The sequence below is a fragment of the Silene latifolia genome, chromosome Y (genome assembly GCF_048544455.1).
Source record: "Silene latifolia isolate original U9 population chromosome Y, ASM4854445v1, whole genome shotgun sequence".
NCBI lineage: Eukaryota > Viridiplantae > Streptophyta > Magnoliopsida > Caryophyllales > Caryophyllaceae > Silene > Silene latifolia.
Genome location: NC_133538.1, coordinates 181831884 through 181850889, shown reverse-complemented (window position 1 = coordinate 181850889; position 19006 = coordinate 181831884). Strand labels below are relative to the sequence as shown.

Below are 19006 nucleotides of genomic sequence, written 5' to 3'. Positions count from 1 at the left end.
ATTCCAGCTTAACGAGACCCTCACCAGTTACTCTTTCCAGTGCTGCTTTATGTAATTACTAGGTACTTAATCTTCCTTAACTAATTAAACGAGGCATCCCCGAAAAGTGAAGTACACAAATCCACCCACCTTCACACTTCTGTCTCCGGCCACCATCGTCATCTCTATCTCTCCGACTGCTGATAAATAAAGGTGGACTGAATGCTTTACTGGGTCAAACACTGTTTTCTTGCTGATAAATAAAGGTAGACGTAATCTGCCTTTTCTACTTCTCTTATCTGCTTTTTCCTTGTCCTTTACTACTTGTCTTTTCTTGCTTCTTTCTTCCACTACAATCACAAAATCGAGCCTTCGATTCCACTACAATCACAATATTTTACAAATTAAAACTGAAACACAAATTAATCGAGCTCAATTTTGATCAAAATTATGAAATTACCTCGAAATTATTCGAAATCTTCTTTTGAAATTGCTGAAATCACGTTGTTGTATGTTATTTTGATGAAATTACCTTCAAATTATTCGAATAAAGTCTTCTGAAATTGATCAAATCACGATATTATTGTTGTAGCTTGTTGATCGGCAAATCGCTGCAATTGGAATCACGATATTAACCGCTTCACAACCCTCACGGAATTCATCAATTGGAATCTATGAACAATCGCTGCAATTGATGAATCATTGATTAGTTTATGGAGTTTGGGTTTGGAATCTATGAACAATCGCTACAATCACGATATTAATTGTTGATGAAGAAAATTTGTTTAGATGTTTTGCGTAGAAAAGTTTAGATAGATAAAATATCAGTCCACATGAAAAATTAGGAAAAGATGAATTGACAGCCCACATTGAATGAGCCCGTTTAATATCAGTCCACATTCAGTCCGCCCCAAGTTTAATGAAGGAATTTGGTGAGGCCGGCCGCCTCGCCATAATGAGGTGCCTCACCGGATCCGGCCTCTATATATATATATATATATATATATATATATATATATAGGAAGGATCAACTAAGGCCACTTATATATTTGAGTCCATAAGTTTTATTATGAGCCATTGGATGGAGGGAGATGGAGGGATGAGATGAACCCACCCAAAGTCATTATAGAAGCTAATTAACACACTTTACTAATCCACCCTAATTAACCACTAATTTACTATATATTTGTTTTCTACCCACCCATTTCTCTCTCATCTCACACATTTCATTCTTCTCTTCTCTCAAAACCTCAATAAAAAAAACCCAAAAAATCCAAATAAATAAAAAAACCCAAAAAATCCAAATAAATAAAAAAACCCAAAAAATCCAAATAAATAAAAAAACCCAAAAAATCCAAATAAATCAAAAAACCCAAATAAATCACCCACTCCTCTCATCTTCATTCACCACCACCCACCACCACCCCACCCGACACCAACTAACCACCCACCACCCCCGCCGCCGTCACCCCACCGCCGCTGACTCGTTTTTTTTTTTTTTTTTTTTTTCAACTCGGTTTTTTTTTTTTTCTTTTCGTTTTGTGTTAATTTGTATGTTTTGAGTTGTTTTTTCCATTCATTATTTTTTTTGTCTTTTATTTTATTTTAGTTGTCTTTTATTTTGTTAGTTCTCATTTTTTATTCATTTTCTTAAATCTCTTCTTGTTATACGTTTTTTTTAAGATTTCGTGTTTTAAATCTCGTTTTTTTTTTGTGAGATACTTTTTTTTCATCTAAGACAAAAATGGACTAAAGTTATACAAAAATGAACCAAAGTTATACAAAAATAGACCAAATTTATACAAAAAAAGACTAAAGTTATACAAAAATTGGACTAATGTTATACAAAAAATTGGACTAAAGTTATACAAAAATGAACCAAAGTTATACAAAAATGAACCAAAGTTATACAAAAATGGACTAAAGTTATACAAATATGGATTAAAGTTATACAAATATGGGCTAAAGTTATACAAATAAGGACTAAAGTTATACAAAAATAGACCAAAGTTATACAAAAATGAACCAAAGTTATACAAAAATGGACTAAAGTTATACAAACATGAACCAAAGTTATACAAAAATAGACCAAAGTTATACAAAAAAAGACTACAGTTATACAAAAATTGGACTAAAGTTATACAAAAAATTGGACTAAAGTTATACAAAAATGAACCAAAGTTATACAAAAAATGAACCAAAGTTATACAAAAATGAACCAAAGTTATACAAATATGGATTAAAGTTATACAAATATGGACTAACTTTAGTCCATTTTTGTATAACTTTGGTTCATTTTTGTATAACTTTGGTTCATTTTTGTATAACTTTAGTCCAATTTTTTGCATAACTTTAGTCCATTTTTTGCATAACTTTGGTTCATTTTTGTATTACTTTGGTCTATTTTTGTATAACTTTGATTCATTTTGTATAACTTTGGTTCATTTTTGTGATTCATTTTGTATAACTTTGGTTCATTTTTGTATAACTTTAGTCCAATTTTTTGTATAACTTTCGTCCATTTTTGTATAACTTTCGTCCATTTTTGTATAACTTTGGTTCATTTTTGTATAACTTTGGTTCATTTTTGTATAACTTTGGTTCTTTTTTGTATAACTTTAGTCCAATTTTTTGTATAACTTTCGTCCATTTTTGTATAACTTTGGTTCATTTTTGTATAACTTTGGTTCATTTTTGTATAACTTTGGTTCATTTTTGTATAACTTTAGTCCAATTTTTTGTATAACTTTAGTCCAATTTTTGTATAACTTTAGTCTTTTTTTGTATAACTTTGGTCTATTTTTGTATAACTTTAGTCCATATTTGTATAACTTTAGTCCATATTTGTATAACTTTGGTCCATTTTTGTATAACTTTGGTTCATTTTTGTATAACTTTGGTTCATTTTTGTATAACTTTAATCCTTATTTGTATAACTTTAGTCCAAAATTGTATAACTTTATTCCATAAGAGTATAACTTCAGTCATTTTTTGTATAACTTTAGTCCAAATTTGTATAACTTTAGTTCAAAATTGTATAATTTTAGAACTATAAATTCAAATTTGAAACAACACATAAGAAGATGAAATTAAAAAAACCAATAAATCAAAAAAGTACAATAAAAAAACTTCAATAACAATAATAAAAAATTAACCAATAATTAAAAAAAAAAAACAAATAACAAAAAAAAAACCAAAACCAAATCAAACAAAAAAACCAACAAAACAAATTTGAATGGTTGTATAACTTCAATTTATACAATGTATAACTTTAGATGTTAATAGTGTAACTTTAATGTAAAAAGTGTATAACTTTAGTCATAAAATGTATAACTTTAATGTTTTAAGTGTATAACTTTAGTCGTAAATAGTATAACTTTTATAAAAACCAAATAAATATGAAAAATCGTAATTAATCAACAAATATTAAATCTGAAAAAAAATTAAATAACAACCATCAATAACCAACAAAAAATTAATAACCAACAAAAATTTAAAAACCAAATAACAATAACCAACAAAAATTAAAAACCAAATAACAATAACAAAAAAGTATAACTTTAATGTTTTAAGTGTATAACTTTAGTCCAAAATTTGTGTAACTTCAATTTATACAATGTATAACTTTAGACATTAACAGTATAACTCTATCTTGATTATTGTATAACTTTAGCCCAAAATATTTTTATTGGTTACAAGATCTAAAAAAATATTGTATATAAAATATTTTTGATTGTTGTATAACTCTATTTTTTATTATTGTATAACAAATATTTTTATTTGTTAACAAAAAATCAACAATAGATATGAAAAAATATTTTTATTGGTTACAAGATCTAAAAAATATATATAAAAAAAAAAAAAAAAAAAAAAAAAAAAAAAAAACCAAAACACGGCAAGAACAACACGATACAAACAACCCCAAAAAAATCTGAAAAAAATAGAAGAAGTGGAGGGAGACACCACCACCACGCATCAACAACCATCGCCACCACCACCATTCGACCTCCCCATTCCGTGGCTACCGCCCATAACGCCACCACCACCACGCATCACCACCACCACCATTCTGCGGCTACCACCACCACGCATCACCACCACATAAAGGATAAAAAAATTAAAAACAAAAAAACAAAAAAAAACATCAACCAGCAACCATATCTAAAAAAAAAAGAAAAAAGGAGAGGAAGGAGGGAGGCCGGCGGGTGGAGGTCGAAGGGTAGAGGGGCGGCTGAAATGGTGGAGGTCGAAGGGTAGATCTGAGACGAGGAGGGTGGTTTTCTTTTTTTTTCAGTTTGGTTTTTTTTTTCAGTTTGGTTTTTTTTTTTTTTTTTTTAGAGAGGGTGGGAAGAAAATGAGAGAGAAAGAGTGAATGTGAGAAATGAGAGAGGATGAGTAAATGAGGAAGTGTGTTGGGAGATTAGAATGTTGGAAGAGTTGTACAAAATTAGGTAGAGTTATACACAATTAGGGAAGGAGATTAGGGAGGGAGAATTGTGACCCTTCAATGAGATGTAATCTCATCCCTCCATCCCTTCCATCCAAGGGCTCTTATAAGGACTTAGGGCCTTATATGCTCTCTCTCTCTCTCTCTCTCTCTCTCTCTCTCTCTCTCTCTCTCTCTCTCTCTCTCTCTCTCTCTCTCTCTCTCTCTCTATATATATATATATATATATATATATATATATATATATATAGTTAGTTAGTTAGTTAGTTAGTTAGTTAGTTAGTTAGTTAGGATCCGGTGAGAACAACCACTCGGTGAGAACGATGACTAATTAAATATCCAACACTCTATCACGTGATCTAAACCCAAATCTCACATACCATAGCATCAAAAATAACCCCCTTTCACTATTCTCTCTCCTCACTCGTGAAACTCGACACCCACACACCAAATCCCACCGCTTGCCGATTTCACCGGCCACACCGCCGCCGATTACGAACTCCACCGGCAATACTGACAACCATTTTAATCGACCTAAATCTTTATTTCCTTTTTCGCGCATTACGCTACCACTATCTCCGACTAACCAGATTTCGGAATTCCTTGATTGTGCTCAGGTAGAGAGACGATAATGGGGAAGTGCAGTAGAGTTGTGCGTTGATTATGCTCAGATTTTCGAATTCCTTGATTTCGGAATTCCTTGATTATGTGGTTTCATGGTGTGCTGATGATCTCGCCGGCAAAGGTGACCACCACTGGCGACTCTACCAACACCTCTCCGACTGGACCACTGCCCTTCAATCCCCCCCCCTTCACCGTCGCCCTAACTCACGATAAACCTCCTCCATTTTTCTGAATATCGACATTAAGATCACGGCCACTAGTCCTCTCAAACAATGTATCTACACCATATTTTCATGTATCTACAAACTATTCTTATGTATCTACCATTAATACACCAAAATTGTTCCCAGATACATTAAAAGTGCTTTGAGATAAGTGCTTTGAGATGCATCATTGTGAGGAGTATATACACTAAATTACCACAGGTTAATTAAATAATTTTCTTAAGGAGGGTAGAAGGGATGGCATCAATCGGAAACAATAACGGAGGAAGAAACATAATAGAAGAAAATTGAGTTAATCGGAAAGTACGCCGGAGACACACCACGCATGGTCGTCGGAGTGACTTGTCGACGTTGATTTCACCGGTGATGGCGAACTTACTCTTTCAATGGGAAGGATAATTTGGCAGGGGAGGTAACGTAAGAGGTAGGAGAAGATTGGTTAGGGTGTCGGTGGAGGCTGCCGGAATAGGTGTCGGTGGAGGTTGCCGGAGTTAATGTTGCTGGTAGTTGTCGGTGTGGGACTTGTACCGGACGTCGTGTGGGGTGTTTACGAGAGGGACTAGTGTGTCAGTGTTTGGTTTCTTTTTGTTTGTAAATGTTTGGTATTAAAGGCGTTGAATCTTTGTTTATTGGTCGTTCTCACCATTCTCACCGAGTGATCGTTCTCACCGGATCCTAAATCTATATATATATATATATATATATATATATATATATATATATATATATATATATATATATATATATATAATCATTTCGACGATTTTGTCTCTTTTTTCAGCATGATTACCATGAGGAGATGAGTCAACCATTGCCACCTGGACAGTCTCCCGACGAGATCCGGGCATACTACAAGGCTGTAGGAGGCTTTGACGAGAAGAACCGGATATTTAGGACCGGAGATAAAGGGGCCGAAATATGGTATAATCCTCCTACTAACAAATCTAGTCGACGATCTTTCTCTTATGCTCCTAGCATGATTTCATAGCTTTCCACCCAAATGAATGATGAGCGAGCCGCTCGAATTGCTCTTGAAAAAACCGTTCTTGAACAGGCTGAACAAATGGCGGCAATGCAAAAGGCTTGGGCTGATATGCAAGCATCTCAACCCCCAAACACGTGTTCACAATTTACTCCGCATAGGCGGGATGACTTTGCAGATGGTGATCACGGGTTTGGGGTAGTGGTAGTTTTATTGAGCCTATAGGTTAGAGCCTTTAGTTTGGTTAGTATTGTCGTCTAGTAGGGAGTATGAAGAACATGGTGATTCGTGTTTAATTAGTAAGACAATGTACGAATTTGACAATCTTTTTATGTAAAACATTTTGCGTTCAATTCTTTTTTGTTGCCTCTCTTGATTCCCGCAATAGCGGTCGACGTGAAAATGGATTCCCGCTTGGCGGTCGACGATTTTATGTGTTTTGCAGGTTTTGGTTGTATCTGAAACGATGCAAATAGGCATCGTGGCTGTATTTGAAACGATGAAAAAACGCATCGTGGCTAGGCAGCAGGCTGCTGTTTCCAGGCCTGTTTTTTAATAGATCTGATGGAAATTCCGTCAGTAATTCTAAAATACCGACGGAATTTCCGTCACTGCCTTTTTTCCTCATTTTTCCAGAATTAACAAGAAAATGCCATGTGTCCACAAAAACCGACGAAATTTCCGTTAGTAATGTGAAAAAACTGACGAAATTTCCGTCAGATCCCACTTTTTATGTGTTCCAGATTGGCGCCAATAAAAATGCCACGTGTCAGGATGTGACGGAAATTCCGTCAGTATTTCCATTTCCTGACGGAAATTCCGTCACTTGCAAGCTAGAAACAAAGACGGCTTTCCCGTCAGTGATCCGTCAGTATTTGTGTTTACTGACGGAAATTCCGTCATGATAGGTATTTTAGTGACGAAATAGCTGACCCTTCCGTCAGGAAATGGAAATACTGACGGAAAAGCCGTCAGTACAGCCTGATTATTTCCGTCGGTATCCCGCATTTTCGTAGTAGTGAAAAGGTCAATGGGTCCATATGCTTTTAAAATAGTAAATGAACTACAATGAGGTGAATGAAAGGTGAGACATAAGAGGAACAAGTTTGGCTGAGCCGAAGACAATAGACGACATTGGTCAGAAGAGTAAAAGACCACAGCAAACAGCAAATCAACGATTACTTTACACATAACAGCAGCATATTCACAATTTCTTCAACTCAAATGTTCAGATAAACGGATAAAAGGACTTATGTATCAGTTATTTCTGTATCAGTTATTTATTTCAGAAACAGAAATTTATGACAACATCACCAGATTACTAATGTTACAAAGAATTGAGAACTCATAATTGAGAATTAGGAAATATGAACAACTAAAACTGAATGCAAGGGAGAGTATAATAACATGGAAAGACATATACCAGATTACTAGTGCCTCAAAAAATAAAAAAAAAGTAGCAACTTAAATAAGTAAGAAGCAACAAACCTTCAAGGAATTGTATTCGATGCCCTTGTTTTAGAGCTATCTTGAGCTCAAGAGCCTTGTTCTCGATTAAACACGTCATCTGTTTGAGTGTATGTTTAGTAATATAAATTTGACACTCATTTTGAAAATAGAATAAAAATAAGAACACAAGCCTCATAAAGACATGTTACTGTTACCCAAACAGTATAATCAAAACGTATAATCAAAATTCCATGACTCATTGGACCATTTCTCACCCAAATCCGCCATTCCTTCAGATGCCCCCAAAATCTGTCGCCCTCATCAACACAATTGAATAACATGAACATCTAATAGAAAAAACTAGCATAAAACTGAAATAAAGAGGAAGTATAAGACAAAACCTCACATATAAGAACAAATAGCAGAAGAGGGAGAAGTGGAATGAGTTTCAGCTCAACTAACAACCTTGATCGAAACTCATTATGTCACCAATCTAAATCTAAAAAATATCGATTTTACTTTAGTTTAAATCTAAAAATTTATAGTAATCAACTATATTTTACCATTAACAACAAAAGAATTCGCAAGATTCTAATCAATTGATCAAACAATTTCAAAATTGAAAAGAAGGATAATGAAGATAACCTCGAGTGGTTGTTGAAGGAAGCGGTATATTGAATCTCACATCGACAGATGCAGCTGGGCAAGCGAGAACGATTACCAGCAATCATAACGGCAAAAATCGATTCAATTATTGCTAGTAATCGATTATTGTTGAGAGATTTTGGATTATTGTTGAGAGATTTTTCCAATTATTATTTAGGGTTTTGTTCAATGGTTTGTGGAAAATGGAAGACGAAGATGAACAACGAATGTGTTTTGGTGGAATATACTAAGCGCGTTGGAATTTTGGTGAAATTTTCAATTTTTATTAATTGCGCCGAAGTAAACACCGAGTATACATAATTATGTGGTCACGCTCTATTAAAGCGTCAATAGTCAAGCGTCACATATACAAGGGATTTGTAGTAGTGTCTCTGCGTCGACATACAAACCCCTTGTCTATCGACTTACATACACATGCTCGTTAGACCGTCACTATTATCTCATTATACAAGGTCATTAGATATAACGCAAGCTCACTAGACAAGGCCATTATACTTATACATGTTGATGTAGCTTGTCACTCTTATAAATTACGAGGTATTATAGGCTTCCCCCCTTAAAAAGAACTTCGTCCCGAAGTTCGCGCATACCATACAAAAGAAAAACACTCCCAAACGAATCATACGATTACCAGCAACATGTTATTGTCATTTCAACTCATTATTAGACACAATTTAATTGAAGACATATAACTACTTGTTAACTTGGTTTTATACGGTATTATTACATTCTACCCCGTGAAAATAAGGTTATGTCCGCGTAACCTCAGATACCAGTCGAGTTGCCAGGCCAACACAATGTTCACACAATCAGCCAATCATCTAGCTAGTAAACACCACACAATAAGGTCAAGCATTACTTTATTAATTAAGAACATACTCATTTTGCACGACTTATAAAATTTACAATTCCATTATCATGACTTGCTTAGTAAATCTCGTCTTATATAATACAAAACACACGATATACCAAACATTTCTTATATGACAAACGCGTCGCAAAAAAAGTTGAACAAATATTTCACTTTACTCATTCTAGCCCTTATCAACTAGTCAATAATTTACCATCTTTCCAACATCAGAACTACTATCCCTACGACCTAGGATTATCACATCGCTTCATAATGTGTACTCTTTTACATAATCAAATGCACATATAGCTAATACGACTATAATATTCTCTTGAAGACAATTCGGATAACACCACATCTCATAGTAACATTTCATCAATGCATATGCCTCAAATCTTAAAGGAAAGACAAGTCCCAAAGGTTTAATTAGATCAAACTCCAAATTTTACAACATACCCAAAGGTCGAATTGTTATTCCATACCAAATTATTATTACACAAAACTTTAGTAACAACCCAGATTACATATCCTTATTCTCTAAGCTAATTTGACAAGGTAATTAACGACATGTTAATATATTTTTTATTTTTGAAAACTCGAATGAACTCGTATACACTGAAATTAAAACATATAGTTACTATAAGGTAGTCTCCATCTTAGAATGGGTGTACATAATAAATCCATTGGTTAAACTCCTTTACTAAACCAGCATTCATAACAAGAGCTATTAGTTTAAGAATACAAAAGACCATTGATAACGAATATTCACATATGCAACAATAACCTTAATATACACATTCGTACACTTCATCTTATCCTTCTTGGCCACTTCATATTATCGTATACACCGGTAACAATTCAAAATATCATATTGATCACTTAACAAGCAAGGCAATTACTAAACTCGTGACTCACATTCTTGTTCTCATATCATTAAACAGGCATATCATACTAGTAGAATGCACGCGGAAAGAAGAAGTACGAAGATAACCACCCCTAAGTAACATGGTCGATCGACTTCCAACATGTGTCGATCGACCTCATGCTCTAGTCGGTCGACCCACGTCTACCATACGTGTTGAAGTCTATGTTCTTGACAACCTACTTCAATTCTTATGCACAATTTATAGTTCCTCATAAACTAGAACATAATACATCATGTAATTTCATTACATACATGCCAATTATCATTTTGAAGTCATTCCACAAATGTTTGGAAGCAATCCTATTCAATTGTTTACAATGCCACAGTACATACTGGCATAATTGTCACTTGCATAATAATTCGTACACACCAAATCCTTCCAAATTCCAACACAGATATTGTTACCAATCAACTCATTGTTAAACTACTCATGTCATCACATAAGCTGTCAATTTGCATCAATAACCATACTTATTCATATCGCTAGACATGCCATACTAATCTCATGCAATTCACGAAATTCTTCCATTTCAGCATATTTATCTTATTGGTATAATTACTTCAATTTACATGTTAACAACATCAGTATCTTATTATATAACATACTTAAAACATTCATACATATTATCTCATAATGCAACATACATATCTGCACAAAAATAACCCTCCTAATAACTAGCATTATGTTCATTAACCAATATTATAAACGTGCTTCCCAAATCATTTAATCGTCACCCATGCTCATACTATTCTCATTAAATATTATCATATCTCCCCGTTCCATTCATAAGTACATCACACTCATGACAATCTACATATCTCCAACCATACTATAAACATGCTTAACACGTTATCCCACACAATTCTTTCATACTCCATCTTCCATTAACACCTAGTTCCATCATATCATAGCATCCGAATTCTCTTTAACCATGCAACAATTACTAATGGACTCACATCAATTCATAATAGAAGAATCACATAACATAGCTGTAATACTCCGTATTTATAAGTCTTGGGGTACTCTATCGAGTAGGCCTTACTCTGTCGAGTAAGGGTAAGTGGCGCTTTAGAAAAGTTTCTGACCTGTTGGGTACTCGATCGAGTAGCTGGGGCACTCGATCGAGTAAAGGGGTACTCGATCGAGTACCTTGGGTACTCGATCGAGTGTCCGGTTTTACGGGGAGTTTTCTCGGGTTTTGTTAATTATGCGATTAAGGTATTTAAGCTTCGTCGTCATTATTCTAAATCACTTTTACAAAACCTAAATTACTGTTTAAGAGAGAAAGCAAACAAGTTCATCTTCTTAATCGCATTCTTAGCAATTCCCGGAGTTCAGACGGTCAGTTCTTGTCGTTGATTATACCGTTGAGTTCCTTGCGTCGAGGGTAAGATCTATGTACCCTTTTTATTGTCTTTCCTTTGATTTGGTTAAACCCTAATTTAGAGATTGGGGGTTTTATGTGTAGTATGTGATTTGGTAGCCTCTATGTGTTGTATGATAGGAGGAGGGTTCATAGAAGAGGCTTTTTGACTCAGCAGTAGAGAGACCGTCGATTGTGTGCATACCGGTAGGATTTCCTACTCGTATTAGTCCCATAATGGGATATTGGTTGATGTATTGTATTTGGTTGTTTGATATAATAATTGTACTGTGTTTGTGGTTGTGATCGTTGTTGATGGTTCGCGAGGCGTGGCCTCGGCTGAGTGAGGTCACTTGCGGGAGTGGCTTCACGCCCTAGTTTCGCCTTCTGTAGAACCCGCCACAGAAGGGATGTGCACATTAATGGATAGGGTTATCGCTCACTATGTGGAGCGGGGATTTGGTGGGTACGGCTGCGATCCCCCATTGGCGGGGTGGGTCGGTGGACGATCGAGATTGAGATGATGGGAATTGGTTGGTTGTTGTGTGTGTGTGATGATTAAAGTTGTGTCTGTTTGTCTTATCATTGTTGTTTATATTGATTGTGTGATTAGTACTGACCCCGGTGTTGTTTTGTAAACCTGCGGTGATCCATTCGGGGATGGTGAGCAGATATTGAGCAGGTATTGAGATGAGTACTGGGATAGCTGGGATGCCACGACATGATGATAGGAGTCTTCCGCTGTAGCTTATTAGTTATTTACATTTCAGTTAGAACAGTCAGTTTGAGAACATGTATCGTACTTTTGGTTTGATTTTGAGGATTGTAACTATTCGCTAAATTATTTATAATAAACGTTGTTTCTTCATTGTTGTTTGATTATCATTGCCTCGGGTAACCGAGATGGTAATGTCTTCATACCTGAGTGGTCCTGGTAAGGCACTTGGAGTATGGGGGTGTTACAATAGCACTCTAACTACCCACTCTCTTTACTCTTTTCGCATTATCCTGTGAGGGCCAGGGTTTGAAGTGAGGGGCCCTACTGATCCCAAGCCAACTGGGGCTTCTAACAGTTTCTACCCGGAGTTCCTTTTATAAGACACATCCTATGTTCATTAGATTCATTGGTTTTGGCCCTAGGTTCGTTCGCTTTGATACCACTTTGTAACACCCACATCTATCCAGGAGCCTTTAGTAAGACCTTTCCAGATAATTGAGGCTGTTACCATCTCGGTTGCCCGAGATAGTGAATAACAAATTAAACAAACTCAAGGTACTTTATAATAAATGATGTCAAATTCTCTTATTACAAAATTTAAATTGAACAACTTAATTATTACCGCAAAAGAACTATTCAACTTAACTAATACAACGGAAGCCAAAACAAAAGTAAAAGTGAAAATATGTAAGTGATAACTAGACTCAGTCAGCTACTCGGTCTGCCCTTATGTATATCACGCATCCAAGCCTTGCAACACAGCAACATCTAGTATAAACTTTAATACCTTCTATATCAAACTGCTCCCCATTCAATCGGAAATTATTGAATGGATCAACATAGGCCACCCCGGAAATAGGTGACAATTTTGACACAGACACACACGCCAACCACTGGTTGAGTATGGATAGATAATAACAATAATTAAAAGATATACCAACACCTGCAAATATAGAAGCAGCCACAGCATAATATACACTTATAATAACAGTAAGTAACCGTCTCACACAGCACAACCCTTTTAACAATGTGCTCTATCTCGTGACATAGCATACTTCCCCCCTTAACAATGTGCACACATCACCATGGTACATCCCTCTCAACAACGTACCCACTGTGACAGTACCCTTCCTTAACAACGTACATATCATAACTCATCTCAGAGTACCTCCCCTCTTAACAATGTACTTCTGACATGCAACTCTTCTCATCATAGTTCCACATTCATAAGCATACACTATAATCATAAAAAATGCATAATAAATAAGCTTCAACAATAATAAAACATCACGCATTAACCATTGTGTTGATCGACCTTGCACTGCCTGTCGATTGACTTCATACTGTTGGTCGTTCGACCATACCACTTCCTGTCGATCGACAACATACACCAAGTCTATCCACAACATACATTATGTCTATCGACAACCTCATTAGACAATCAGTAGATCTCATCATACGATCATTCTATTAAGACATACACAAGCATCTCAATTATGACATGAATATTATAGAATAATAAGGATGAGTAGAGTATCACTACCTCTTTAGTAATCTCCTCTGCGTATACAATCTACACAACAATATAGGATGATCCCTTTACGAATTGATCACCTAAATAACATATAATAATTATACAATTAACCATACATTCAATTACAACTAAACAAGGAACGAAAATCCCCAAATCCCCAAATAGGGTTTTGGTCAAGGTCAGACCGATCAAGGCCACGGCTGGGTCAAGGTCAGTCTCGGGTAGTGTGCCAACAATTGATGAAGAATAAGGGTTTATGATTACTTACGAAGTCTAGATGAGATATGCGATTAATGGTAGTATTCCGTCTCAAAACCGTTTCCCTCTCTTCTCTATTGTAAATTAGGGTTGTATGTTTGTATGATAGGATGAGTAAAAGTGTATTATGTTTGATATGGTGAGGTATTTATATGTTTAGAGTAGGCTAGGTCAATTATGAAAGATAGATGTTATGTTTACTGAGTCGTTTGATGCGTCAATCACATATGTCTATCGACATAGTACTGGTTGTCTATCGACCAACACCCATGTCGATAGACAGACTCTCACACCACAAGTCTCTGTGTCGAAATAAAAACCCCTTGTCTATCAACTTACATACCCATGCTCATTAGACAGTCAGTATTATCTCATTAGACAAGGTCTTTAGATATAACGCAAGCTCACTAGACAAGGCCATTATACTTATACATGTTGATGTAGCTTGTCACTCTTGTAAATTACGGGATATTACAGGAGAAATATCTTGGATTACCGATAGTGGTGGGTAGATCTAAGCAAGGTATTACGAGGATGGTACGAGACAGGTTGGGTAATAAATTGCAAGGTTGGCGGGGTTTGCTGCTTAGTAAAGCGGGTAAGGATGTATTAATAAAGGTTGTTGGTCAGTCTATTCCGACTGATGCGATGAGCATTTTAGGCTCCGTGTTAATTTTTTTGAGGTTCTATCTTCTTTGGTATCTCAGTTCTGGTGGGACTCGGAGAATAGGAGGACAAAAATACCATGGGTAGCGTGGAGACGGATGTGCCGCCCGAAATGTAGGGGGAATGGGTTTTCGTGATTTTCGTATGTTTAATTTGGCTCTGTTGGGTAAGCAGGCATGGAGATTGTTAACAGTAGCGGATAGTCTTATGTGTCTGGTATTAAAAGAAAAATACTTCTGAGATAGGAGATTCATGGAAGCTACGTTGGGACCAAATCCGAGTTATACTTGGAGGAGTATTCTAGATGGTAGAGAGGCTCTATATAATGGATCTCGTAGGCGGATCGGGAATGGTCTTGATACTTTTGTGTCGACGGATCCTTGAATACCAAAAACTCAGACACGAAGCATTATTTCACCTTTAGGAGATGCGCCGTTTGATATGAAAGTGGCCGACTTGATTGTGGCTGGGGGTGGTGCGTGGGATGGGGGGCTAGTTATTAAGGGTCTTTTTCTTCCATTTGAAGCGGCCAAAATATTGAGTATACGTTGGGGTGAGACTGGCGGGAGGGACGAGTGGTGTTAGGATGGACAGAAAGACGGGAATTACCGATTGCTTATTGGTGACAGAGTTAAGGAAGAAGGGCAATCAACACTAGATGCAGATAAATGGCTATGGAAATATGGAATTGTATTTGGAAGGTAGATGTTGTACCTCGTATTAAAGTCTTTTTTTGGTAGCTCTGGAATGGAGCAATTGCTACGAAAAGCAATTTATCAGCCCGTATGCGATTGACGGATTCTTTATGCCCACGGTGTCATGACAGCATCGAGACTTATCTAGTTATCTCCACGTTGTTAGAGATTGTGAGTGGGTTGGAGGTGTTTTGTATGGGCTGGGGTGTGAGGTTCATAAAATGGCGAGAGGGATGGATTTGAGAGGCTGGATTGAGGAGGTTTTGAGGGCACTAGACTCGCGGGAAAGGGTGATGTTTATGATTGGATGCTGGGCCATCTGGGAAAGGAGAAATAAGGCAATTTTCTATGACGGTGGGTGGCGAGCTAATTTGGTTATTAAGAGAGAAATGGAGATGATATTTGAGGTAGAGGGGAGTGAGGAAGCGAGGGGCCTCGGTGGTGGGTTTCGGTTGAAGATGGATGGGCAGAGACGAAGCTATGCTTTGGCTGAATGGGCCACGGCCCGAGTGATATTTCTAAAATTAAGTATTAAACAAGTGGGCTACTGTTTAGTGAAATCAATATGGCATAGTTGGTTAGTACATCTGCGTGAATTGTGCGCTTGATGGCTGGAGGTCCTGTGTTCGAGGAAATGTAGCTTGTGTTTTATGTATTTTTTTTTTTTTTACAATTTGCTTTATTTATTTAGGTTGTACGCCATTGACTTATTAAATAATCTTTTTTGGTCAACAATATTTCTTTCGACGAGTAAATATTTACATTTACACTATTTATAAAGGAAGTACCCATATTTATCAAAGTGATATTTGTACGACTTTAGTTTCACTTCTATTTATTATAAAAACCGTCTTATAAGAGATACAACATTGACACTCATGGAACAGGAACACGCAGCTCATCAGGCCTCCTTATAGTTACAAAAAGCAAAAATGGAGTTTTTAAAGCAAAAAGCTAAAGCACACTGGATCACTGCAGGGGATACGAATTCTTCTTATTTTCATGGTCTGATCAAAGCTAGAAGGAATAAGAATTTTATTCATCAGATAAAGGATCACAAAAGGCAGGTGCTACTGAGGAGGTTGGGATTCAGCAAGCATTCCTAAAATATTACAAGGTGTTGCTTGGATCTAGTACTACCACAATAACAGTGAAAAAATCCATTGTTCAGAAGGCGAATGTGTGTACAGATTCACATATACAAAGGCTTTTAACTCCTGTCACACGTGAGGAAATTTAAGGACATTATTTTTAACATTCCAAATGATAAAGCCCCTGGTCCAGATGGCTACTCTAGTAAATTTTACAAAGACTCTTGGGATATAGTTGGGGAGGAGATATCTAGTGCAGTTCTGGATTTTTTCACTTCAGGATCTCTCCTCCTTAAACAGGTCAATACTACTCTTGTTACTTTAATTCCTAAAGTAGAACGACCTGAGACTGTCTTACAATACAGACCTATTGCTTGTTGTAATGTTATATACAAATGTATCTCTAAGGTTTTATGCAATAGGTTAGCTACTGTATTACCTGACTTGATATCCCAGAATCAAAGGGGGTTCATTCACGGAAGGAGCATCATGGACAATATTTTGATCTGCCAAGATATTATTAGACTCTATGAAAGGAAAGCTATCTCTCCCAGATGTTTATTCAAGATGGACCTCCAAAAGGCTTATGATACGGTGGAGTGGAGTTTTTTGGAGCAAATGCTAAGAGCTATGAATTTTCCCAGGCAGTTTAGGAAGTCGATAATACAATGTGTGACTACAGCTAGCTATTTTCTCAATCTAAATGGGAACATGTTTGGCTTCTTTAAAGGGCAAAGGGGTTTAAGACAAGGAGATCCTCTATCTCCTCTACTTTTCACTATATGCACGGAGTATTTGTCAAGACTTTTACTCTATTCCACTGCCAGCCCAGATTTTAAATTTCATCCTCAATGTAAGCCCCTACAGCTGACTCATTTAATGTTTGCTGATGATCTTTTATTGTTTAGTAAAGGGGATGCTCATTCTATGATGATTTTACTCAGAACCTTCTCTACCTTCTCTAAGACTACTGGTCTTAATATGATTAAAGGAAAGTCCAATGCCTACTTTAATGGAGTCCCTGAGGGTCTCAAGAGTGAAATCTTGCATATCTCAGGGATGGTGGAGGGCACCTTGCCTTTCAGGTATCTAGGTGTTCCCGTCAAAACTACTAGGCTGAGTGCACAGGACTGCAAGCCTCCTACTGATAAGGTGGTTGAAAGAATAAGGAGTCTGGGAGCAAGGAAATTATCCTATGCTGGTAGGTTGGTTTTGGTCAAGGCAGTACTCAAAACTCTTCACACTTATTAGGCTACAATGTTCATATTACCAAGTGGAGTAATTACCAGGATAGAGGCTAATTGCAGGAATTTTTTATGGGATGGGGGGCAGACTTCATTAGGTCTCCTCTTGTGTCTTGGGAAAAAGCTTGTAGGCCTCGAGATGAAGGGGGTTTGGGGCTAAAAAATGAGGTCCAGTGGAACAACGCTGCTTTGGGGAAACTGGTATGGTGGGTTGCTACTAAACCTGATCACTTGTGGGTCAAGTGGGTTAGTCACATATATATTAAAGGGAAAGAATGGCAGACCTATGATCCTCCCACTAATTCCAGTTGGTACTGTAGGAGAATTTGTCGAGTCAAGAATCTTTTCACTACAGCATACCAGCAGCATATATGGTCAGTTCAACAGGGGAAGGAGTATACCATTGCGAAAGGATACGATTTTCTCAGGGGCAAGGGTGTGAAAGTTAATTGGCATGGTATGGTATGGAACAACTTGAACATACCCAAACATAGCTTCATTTCATGGGTGTACCATCATAAAAACATGAATACAATGGAAAAATTATACAGGTTGGATATTAGCGATGACGATACCTGCTGTATATGCAAGATAAGTACAGAAACTGCGGACCATCTCTTTTTCCAATGCCCTTACAGTAGAGAGGTTCTCTCACGGGTAGGTGATTGGATTGGAATCGCCTTACCTTACCAGGATCTGCTCACATGGCGTCTGGGGTTCAAGGGATCCAAGCTTCAGAGGGGGGTAGTTCATGCTATCATCAACGCCTGCCTCTATCACCTATGGAAACAAAGAAATCAGAGTAGAACGGAGTTAATTTTGTTGCATCCCTCGAAATTGGCTCAATTAATTACGGAGGAGATGAAGAAACGGGTCTCGAGTATTGTTTCTCTACCAGTAAAAGAGAAAGATCGCAGCTTTGTGCGGCGCACCACTGAGTTTTGAGAGTGATAAACACACAAAATAGGAGGAAATATGAAGGATACCTGAAGATGAGGTTGAAGATGGAACTCCATGGTTAGATCTCAAGATAATCTGCGATTTGCTTTCTGGTTGTTTTAGTTTTTGTTTTGTTGTCGGTAGGTGGATGTAGTCTTGGTTTTGTTTTATTGTCGGTAGGTGGATGTAATAGTTGTTTTCTTTGTCGGTAGATACAACATTGAGTAAATTTGTTGGAAAAAATTAATGTATAATTCAATAACTAAACAAGAATAATACTAATGTAATTAGTACGTTGACATAATTAGTGTGAGATTCCCGATGAATGAGTATACAACGATGAAATAAAAA

At 36.6% G+C, this 19006-nt stretch overlaps 1 long non-coding RNA gene across 1 annotated transcript; it reads right to left on the bottom strand.

Moving 5' to 3' along the window:
• Positions 1-16036: 16036 nt before the first annotated feature.
• On the bottom strand, positions 16037-18802 carry LOC141627243 (uncharacterized). The gene is made up of 2 exons (XR_012536809.1): positions 18703-18802; positions 16037-18496 (listed from the first exon to the last, which is right to left on the bottom strand). It is a non-coding gene; the product is annotated as an uncharacterized LOC141627243 (long non-coding RNA).
• Positions 18803-19006: the final 204 nt, after the last annotated feature.